Below are 9,169 nucleotides of genomic sequence, written 5' to 3'. Positions count from 1 at the left end.
GATTAAGGTTTCTTCAATCTTTTTTGTTTCATTATTTTGTCCATCTTCTCTCGATCATTACGATGCTTCGGCCTTACCTCTTCGACGCTCACTGATTTCTTCAACTGTTCTACCATTAGAGCAAACCCCACAATTATACAACAAAAAATTCTTAAAAATTTAAAAAAAAAACGCAATAACAATAATGAACAAAAAAATACAAAATATATAGAATTTGGGAAAGTGATAACATACAATAACTGTAAAATTAATAGTTATCTTATTTTATGGAGCACAATCTTTATCTATAAGGTGAAAAAACGTGAGAAAACAAAGTAAAATAGGAAAAAGAATTAGGGTTAGAGTGAAAATAGGAGAAGATAGCGGTAAACAAGCATGTATTGAGTGGTCCCATCAAAAAATATTATTTTTGCTATAAATTGTAATATTATGAAAATATTGCTATTTATCATAATTATAGCTTTAAATTTGTTGCTTTCTGCAATTTAACCTCCTAAATTTGACTCTATTTGTAACTTGCACCCCAATACTGAGTTCCACCAACATAGAACTTCCCTTGCATAGTTATGATTCTGATTCATTTATACCTACATTACAGTTACAAGCTTATTGATTAATTCAGCTGTATAAATAAATATCACCAAATTCTAGGTTTTTATGAAAAAGTTACAAATCTGTATATTGAAAATTATGATTAGCATTTTAGTTAAATAGAAATCAAAAAAAAAAAAAAAGCAATGTTTGTTATGAGAATTACCATTGGAAATCGAAGCAAACATGAGCGCCTTGTCTTGTAATTGTAGAAAAGTTGGGTAAGGCTATGTGACCCTTGTGGTCCGGCCTTTTGCCGGAGCAGGGGACTATTGCACCAGGCTGTCCTTTCTTGTCTTTCAAATGTAGGTGTTTCAAGGATCCTAAAGATCTTTCAAGAAATTGCGGCAAGACATGTAATTACTACATTTATAACGTTTGGTACACTCTCTGTTCCAACCTTCCAGCTCTTTCAATAGGACCTACAAATTCTAACACAAGTGCAATGGAAAAAGGAGGAAGAGAAGTGAAGAAGGGAAATTATTAAGGTGAAGAATGAGGTCATAATAATATTGCAGTATACCTGTTGTATTAAGTTATGTTTTAGGGCATCTGAATTCACTGTCACCAGCAAGGTCCTCGGATGGAAGTAACCAAACAATTCAGCAAGAAACGATTCATAACTTGGTTCTGATGAAGAGTGTACTACCAAATTTATGTGCTTTATAGTTGATACGAAGTGATTGAAAATTGCTTTGAAGGTTTCCCGGATGAAGTATTACTTCCTTCATAGACAAAAAAATTTGGTAATTGTTGGAAATACTAAAGATGGATGTACTAACTAGAAGCACACTTATTGAGACACAATCGAATTACTCTAAAGCAAAAAAGCAACATAATTTAGCTCACAATGTACATACCATTGCTTCAGTTGTGTCGGTTTCCAAGGACAATGTGACATTTTCACCTAATTTTCCGGCGAAAGTTCTAATCTCGAGCAATCTATTGGTTGATGCAGGAGAATACTTCAATCCAATCTCAACATCAATTAGCCCCGAATCCACCATGGATAGTGAATTTTGAAATTTTAAGGGATCTATTTATTAGCCTGAATGAATGTAAATTGGGAGTATGAATGCATACATCATCGAAACTAGCCATGCCAATTAAGGTCAGACTCTCCAATTCAGTACTAACAATTTTGATTGTATTCAATCCTAAACATAACTCAAGAGATAAGTGTACACACCTAATTTTGTCACTCCCGAACATCAATTTTACCTATCTATTTATTTATTTATTCTCGTCTTACCACATACCCTACCCTATTTAATTATCCCTTCAAAAAATGACAAAAAAAATAATACAACCCTTACCCTAACAAAATTTATCTAATCCTAACAACCTACCCAATCAAATTAGAACACCTGCCCTACCCATACCCCTACCTCACCACCCCACACCCCTATACCCACGTACCCCTCCCCTTCACGTGTTTTCTTTTCTGGATGGGATAAACCAAACACAAGGAGGAATATTCAAGGGGAACCTAGGTGATTCATATACAAATCCATATACACAGTGACATTTACAGGGGGGTCACGTTTTTCTCATCATCACAATACACATACTCCATTTTCCTTTTCCTTCTTCTTCACCAAGACACCCACACACAATCCTCACGCCCCTCTCCATTAGCAGACCATATCAAAGGTAACAACACAGAGTCCCTTCACAATTCATACCCAAGATCCACAGTTTCTCCATTGATTATACACAACAAACGCACAGCATACATACACTCCATTGAAGATGGCACACACTCTCCATCTTTGAAAATCACTTAAGAACACACCGTAAACACACAGTCAATATATCTATGCACTAATCCACCAAATTCACACTCACCTTTACACACGCAGGAAAATCTTAGAAAATCGGAGAAGACATTGAGTAGCAAAGATATCGGAGAGGAATGGAGAGAGGGTGAGAAGAGAGTGAAAAATCGAGAGAGAGAGATCGGAGACTGGTGAGTCTTCGCCTGAAGCTCGCCGGAAAGGGCTCATCCGCCGCCGAAATTGGCAAAACCAGCCCCTAAACAACTGAAGTCGACCTATTATGGGCTGATTCCGGCCAATTCCACCGAAAAATTATTCTTTCGCCCATCACCGATCACACACAGCTGCAACCTATCGGAAATCGTTCGACAACCTATGACCAAACTTCACCGGTGCTGCTGTCACTGTTTCGACAGCAGAAATACGTCGAAAAAGGTAATATTCCCACTGATTGAGTTTTGAGTGACGACAGTCGTGGATTCTCGATTTGATTTTGGGTTAGTCGTTGTCTTTGATTGGGGTCGGTCAGTTCGTGTTGAGGTTTCCTATTTGAGCTTTTGGATTTCGGACTTTGGCTTTCATTAATTCATTATTACCAGTGAAAAATCTGCGCTCTTGAGGTCCAATTCTACTCCTTTCATTCTTTATTTCATTTATTAGTGATGTTTGATGCGTTGAATTAAATATCATTAATTGCTTGTGCGTGATGTGAATGATGAATATTGAGTTTACGATAGTTGTGGATTGTTGGAACTAGTGGTGTGAATTATCATGTTTGAATTTCGGTTTAAAATTAGATCGGGGTGGGATTGAGGATTGAATAATTGATAAAAGTGAATACGTATTTGTTTTGATTCATTATTAGCGCTTTAATTTTGAATAAGCATGAATTTTGTTGAAACAGATAGGCAAACATAGGTCGGGTAGGCAAATTTAGGGATTGTGGATTGATGGAATATTTGAGTTGTGTGATTGAATGGTTTTTTTTAGCTATATTGTGTTGGGATCCTTTGTATCATTTGGCCGGGGAATGCCCCGAAGTACTTTTATTGATTTATCCGGGGAATGCCTTGAGGTATCTTGTACTTGAAAAATGTTTGTGGTGAAGGCCTGAGGCATCGGGTAAAGCACGGGAGAATAGTTAGAATTAGTATAGGTTAGATAGGATTTATTTTCGCATTTTTATATTTGGACTGTATAAATTGGACTGGACACTGTACTTTTGATTCGTTTTTGTTTTGTTTGTCTGTTTGATTATTTTACATGTTTTGTGTGGTTTGTACATTCGTAGTATCAAAATTAGCCGATTCGCTCCACCAAGCGACCGTGGTCGAACCACGGGATCGAGGGGTGCCTAACACCTTCCCCTTGGTCAACAGAATTCCTTAGCCGGAATCTCTGTTCGCAAACCAATTTCAACGAGTCAAATGGTTTTGAAAAGGATTTTAAAAGGTGACTTGGCACACCGAGTTTATGTCAAGTGGCGACTCTGAATAAAAATGTAAATAATCCCTTTTCAAAACAAATTTTCAATCTTTTGTCACTCAATAAATCAAAACCCTTTCGAACCTTAAACCATATCTTTTTGGAGACAAAAAAGGGGTGTGACAGCTCTGAAGACTCTGCTGGGGACCTGTTCAGAATTCGAGCTTATTTTGGAGTCGTATCGGTTTTTTTGGCACTATAGGTGTATAAATATTTTTTTTGTGTTGTTTTGTGTTATTGTTTTATTATTATGGAATGTTTCGTGCTCTTTGTGTACAGTATTTATCCTATGTGTTACTGCTTTTATATCTGGCATCATGTGTCTACCCCCGGCCTTCATTCTGCAACAAGTCCCTAGTACACGTGTTGTACACGACCTTTAGTTGAGTCACCCTTATTTTAGGGGGGGAGGCGTCGGTGTTATGGAGTAGGTGGAAAGCTGTCGCAGCCACTATCGACCATACGCTCCCCTGAATAGCCTTGTTAGTGAACCCCAATGTAGGTCAGCCTTTAGGTCATGTTTATGTACATCATATTGAGACCTAGCAGGGCCCACTTGGTCCTTTGTGGGAAACTCACCTCTAAAGCATCCCTATGTGCTAAATGTTGCCTCTTTGAGGACAACGTGGTCATTTGACAGACTGATTTGGAAAAAACATGTGTTAGAAGTAAAGTGTGTGGGTAATGAAAAAAAACAAGAAAAAAAAAGAGTTTCGTAGTTTTTAGAGTTTTTATGGCTTTTATTTTTCACAATTCCAAAATTCAAAAGGACTTTTTTACCTTTCGCACTCATTTTCTCAAAAACATCAAAAAGATTTTCCTTTGTCTCGTTTAGCATGCATTCACAATTCGAAAACTTCAAAAAGATTTTTTTCTTCATTCATAGGAGTGTTTATAAAAGAAAAATGCAGAAAAAAGATGTTAGAATTTTTTTTTACATTTCGTATAACGAAAATACCAAAAAGATTTTTTCTTTCATAGTTGTTGATGTCATTTTTCTGTGAAGTATCCAAATGAAAACTCAAAAGATTTTACTAACATGGTTCATCATCTGTCTTTGGTCGTGTCTCTTAAGTCAGAGTCTAGCCTGTTATTTAATCATTAATTGTCCAATCTGGACGAACTACACACCCCTGATTCTCCTCTCTCGGGAGTGAGATACGTAGGAAACCTATTGTGGGTTCGGGGATCTTATTTCAAAAATCCAAAAAGATTTTCTTCACTCTTTATTAGAGTAGGTGTTTCATATACGTCTTTAAGAGAAAACAACAAAAAAGATTTTTCCTTTAATAGGTTCAAGTTTTGTTTTCATATGAAATTCAAAATCGAAAAGCCAAAAAGATTTTCTTTGGTAATCATAGGTTTCATTTTGTATAGGGATGTTAAAGCCGAAGAATTCAAAAATATTTGCGTCATTTCTTTTGACAAATTTTTATTTTCTTTCCTTTTTAAAGTTTCAAGAAAAAGAAAATAGAAAGAAAAAGAGTTTAATCGACCATTTTGACAAGACTTCACGAACTATGCACACCTAATTCTCCTCTTTCGGGAGTGAGATACGTAGGCGCCCTTATTGGGTTCGATGATCTTTTCAAGGAAAAAAAGTGGTTTTGAAAAACCGTTGAACTCTAACCATTTGCTATCTCTTGTCCAGTTAGTTTAAGGTGGTTGGTTTGTGGCATTTTGGCTGGTCCTTCATATTGATCCAAGTCACAAAGGAAGTTATGGCCAACAAGGATACCGAGTTAGTTGTCACTAATCAGATAGGGAGTACGGGGAATGAGAATGTAGGAGATAATGAAGAGATTCAGAAATTAAGGCGGCAAATAATAGAAATGCATCGAGCTTGGGCTAATGGGTTGCCGCCTCGTCCAGTTCCCACTGATAATCTGGAATATCTTTCTAGCTTGCCTCCCGTGTCACATGCACAATTTCCCATTTTTGTTGATATGCCACAACATGCATCAGGATCAACTCTGGGACAACAATATCCAACCACTTCTAAGGTTCATTTCCTCACTCCCCAATCCAAGACTACCATATACTTGGCTCCAGCTGCTGCTCATGCTTTTGCGGCGCCAACCCCACTTGAAGCTCCTACTTTTGATGTTCATCCACAAGTTGTGCCTCCCTACTCTATAAGAGAGCCTGGATTGAATATTTTTAGTGATCATCATTATGCTCTCGAGCCCACATTTAAGTCAACCGATCCTTACGATTGCCCTCAACCGCCTGAATTTCCTCCTAACACTGAGAATCCTGTTATGATAGAAGAACAAGAGGAAATAGCAAGAAAATTGAGAAGTTTGGAACTGACTATGAAAAACTTGCAAGGACTTGGGGGTACAAAAGTGTCTCATATAAAGATCTGTGCATGTTTCCAGGTGTACATCTTTCTTTTGATTTTAAAATGCCGAAGTTTGAGAAGTATGATGGACATGGTGATCCTATAACACATTTGAGATGCTATTGCAACCAGCTAAGGGGCACTAGAGGGAAGGAAGAACTACTCATGGCTTATTTCGGGGAGAGTCTTTCAGGCCTAGCTTCGAAATGGTTTGTTGATCAAGACATTGACAAGTGGATTAGTTGGGATGACCTAGCTAATGGATTTGTGCAACAATTTCAATACAATGTGGAGTTGATACCTGACGAAAAATCCCTAACTGATATAAAAAAGAAGAATACTGAGAGTTTTAACGAGTATGCGATCAGATGACGTGAACAAGCTGCTAGAGTAAAATCGCCAATGAAAGAAAGCAAGATAGTGAAGGTGTTTATTCAAGCACAAGATGAAACATATTATCAACACTTGTTACCTACATTAGGCAAGCCATTTATTGAGGTCCTCAAAATATGGGAGATCATAGAGAATGGAATTAAGACTGGTCGCATTGTGAGTTTTGCAACATTGAAAGCGACTACTCAAGCAATTCAAAAAGGTTTAAGAAGTGTTGGAGGAAAGAAGAATGAGAAAGATGCATCTGCTATTATAGTTGGACAACAGGCACGGGCAAGAAGACTATACCATCGTTACCCACGGGCTCAAACCCAAGTTTATGGCCAAGTTCCACAGAATCCTTCCCAAAATCCATTATATTCCATTCCCCCATCTCCATATCAAGTGTATAATGCGCAACCATATGTTCAACCCCCATCTTACCCATACTGGCACGCGCCAACTCTGCCGAGTTATTCTCCAACTCCACATGCATACCGAAGCCCTTCTAGGCCTGGTTTTCAATTTAAGCCAAATAATAAAATGAGACAGAAGTCGAGGGATAGCTTCACACCCATTGGAGAGTCGTATACCAGTTAATTCCAGAGATTAGTACAGTAGGGTATGATCACTCCTCTCCTTAGGTATACTCCTGACCCACATTCAAGAAGTTTTGTACAATGTACATATCATTCCGATGTTCAGGGTCACAGTATTAAAGATTGTCGTTCTTTGAAAAGAAAAATTGAAAAGACAATTTAAGATAAATCAATCATGGTGCAGAACATTGACAGTGAGGAAAGCTCTAGTCATGCTGATATGCAAACCAGTGGCTAAGATATCAGGTTGAGCAATTGAGAAGTCACCCCTCTCCTTACTAGGAAGGGGTTTGGTAGCTTGTTTTGTTTTATTTTTTGTTCTCCAAATTATTTCAGGGTTGTAGTTCGGGATCTGTCATGTTTTGTCCTTTTGTTGTTTATGTTCAAACCCTTCTATCTTTTTTTTTTTGACTAAATAAAGTGTCTCATTTTCCTTTGTGTTTTAAATATGTGTTGTTTGTTTGTTTTCTTTACATAGTACATTTTGTGTTGACTCTAGTGATATGACATGCTAGTGAAATTTTCAGCCAGATCTTAAAATCCAGTTTAAGCATAACATTGAATCAGAGGATTAAAGTTAGAAAAAGAGAGCATATGAGAAAATAGATAGAGTGCTGAGACATTTGGTGACAAGTTAAGGCAATTATTTTGAGAATCACAAGAACAACTTGGTCATCGATCGAAAGGCAAGTCCCAATTAGGTCAAATAGTAGACGTGTGATCCATATATCAAGAGAAACAAGAAGATAAGCAGCTCCACGAAAGCATGAGTCATTTGATGTGAGGAATGTACAACAAAGGTGGAGTTTACAGAAGAAGTAGTGACGTACAGACTCAATCTGCTTAAAAAGATGTCGCTAATGATCTTCATCTCTCACTTCCAATTGCATATTATGTACTTGCATTCTCAAGGATTGATATGATGAAGGCATTTCATTCTGCTATCCAAACATTGTGTCATCCTTTGTTTACCCCATTTGAGCCTTAGTGTTATTTTCTTTCATACCCCTCTTTTGGAATCAAGATAGAGTAAGCAAAGTTCAAAGAATAGTGTCGAGTAAAAAGATAAAATCAAAAAGTTACAAAAAAGAGACAAAAATATTTCCAAAAAAAAAGAGTGTCAAGAAAAATAGAGTTAGAAAAAAAGTATCGCAAAGTGAAAAGAGCGAATAAAAGAAAAAAAAAAGAAAAATCAAATCAAAGCAAAAGAACAAGCTGCTAGAACTACGCGTGACCTGATTCTCATCTCTCAGGGGTGAGATACGTAGGCTGCCCTACTCTGGGCTCGGTCCAACCAAATAAACAATTTAGTATTTTACAGTCAAAAGAATCTGGGGCATGAGTTGATCCTCATTGTTTGAGTCAATTTCAAAAGTTGTAAGTCCCACCCCACTTCAAGTGTCGTTTGGGCCTCAAATCATCCTTTCTTTCTAACCTTATCCAAAAGTTAGGTTACAACCAAAGAAAGACCTTCATATCAATCTTTGAGAATGTTAAGGTTAAGCATGCAATAGATATGATAATGCATTTTGGGAACTACTTGTCTTTCTTGGCATAAGGAATCAGGAGAGAAATAAAAATGAGAGTCTTATAGGTGAAAACCCTCACGGGCACCGTAAGATGATAGTAAGCTGAGAAAAATAACAATGAGAGAGTCTTATCGGTGAAAACCCTCACGGGCACGGTAAAACGACAGTGAGTTGAGACAAATGAAAATAAGAGAGTCTCATTGGTGAAAAACCCTCACGGACACCATAAGGCAATGGTAAGCTAGAAAAAATGAGAGAGGCTTCTTGAAAACAAAAACCCTCCAAGGCACCACTAGCCGAACAAGGTCTTAAATGCAATTGACCTAAGGAAACAACTCAGTTTCAAGGCCATTAACTCAACAACAATTGGTAGAAAGTTTGGATAGAAAGATCAGGCAGCCTGACCCAAAATGCATGGCATAGACTTTGGAGTTGACTGTCATTTTTAGATAAATTTTTATTTCTTTGTTT

General features: G+C 37.3%; 1 non-coding gene across 11 annotated transcripts in view; it reads right to left on the bottom strand.

Annotated features, from left to right (window-relative positions):
• Window positions 1-3,600, bottom strand: part of LOC107842941 — a 14,603-nt gene extending 11,003 nt beyond the window's left edge. For 5 of the 11 annotated variants that reach the window (XR_007044466.1, XR_007044469.1, XR_007044468.1 and 2 more), the window contains exons 1-2: window positions 1,115-3,600; window positions 758-1,022 (exon numbers count right to left, since the gene is read on the bottom strand). This is a non-coding gene — a transcript (uncharacterized LOC107842941). The remainder of the gene's footprint in view (window positions 1-757; window positions 1,023-1,114) is intronic. The other 6 variants (XR_007044460.1, XR_007044461.1, XR_007044464.1 and 3 more) reach the window with 6 other exon arrangements.
• Window positions 3,601-9,169: the final 5,569 nt, after the last annotated feature.

The sequence above is a fragment of the Capsicum annuum genome, chromosome 9, assembly GCF_002878395.1.
Source record: "Capsicum annuum cultivar UCD-10X-F1 chromosome 9, UCD10Xv1.1, whole genome shotgun sequence".
Lineage (NCBI taxonomy): Eukaryota > Viridiplantae > Streptophyta > Magnoliopsida > Solanales > Solanaceae > Capsicum > Capsicum annuum.
Note: the sequence above shows the minus strand (reverse complement) of the source record. Positions and strands in the feature narration are given on the sequence as shown.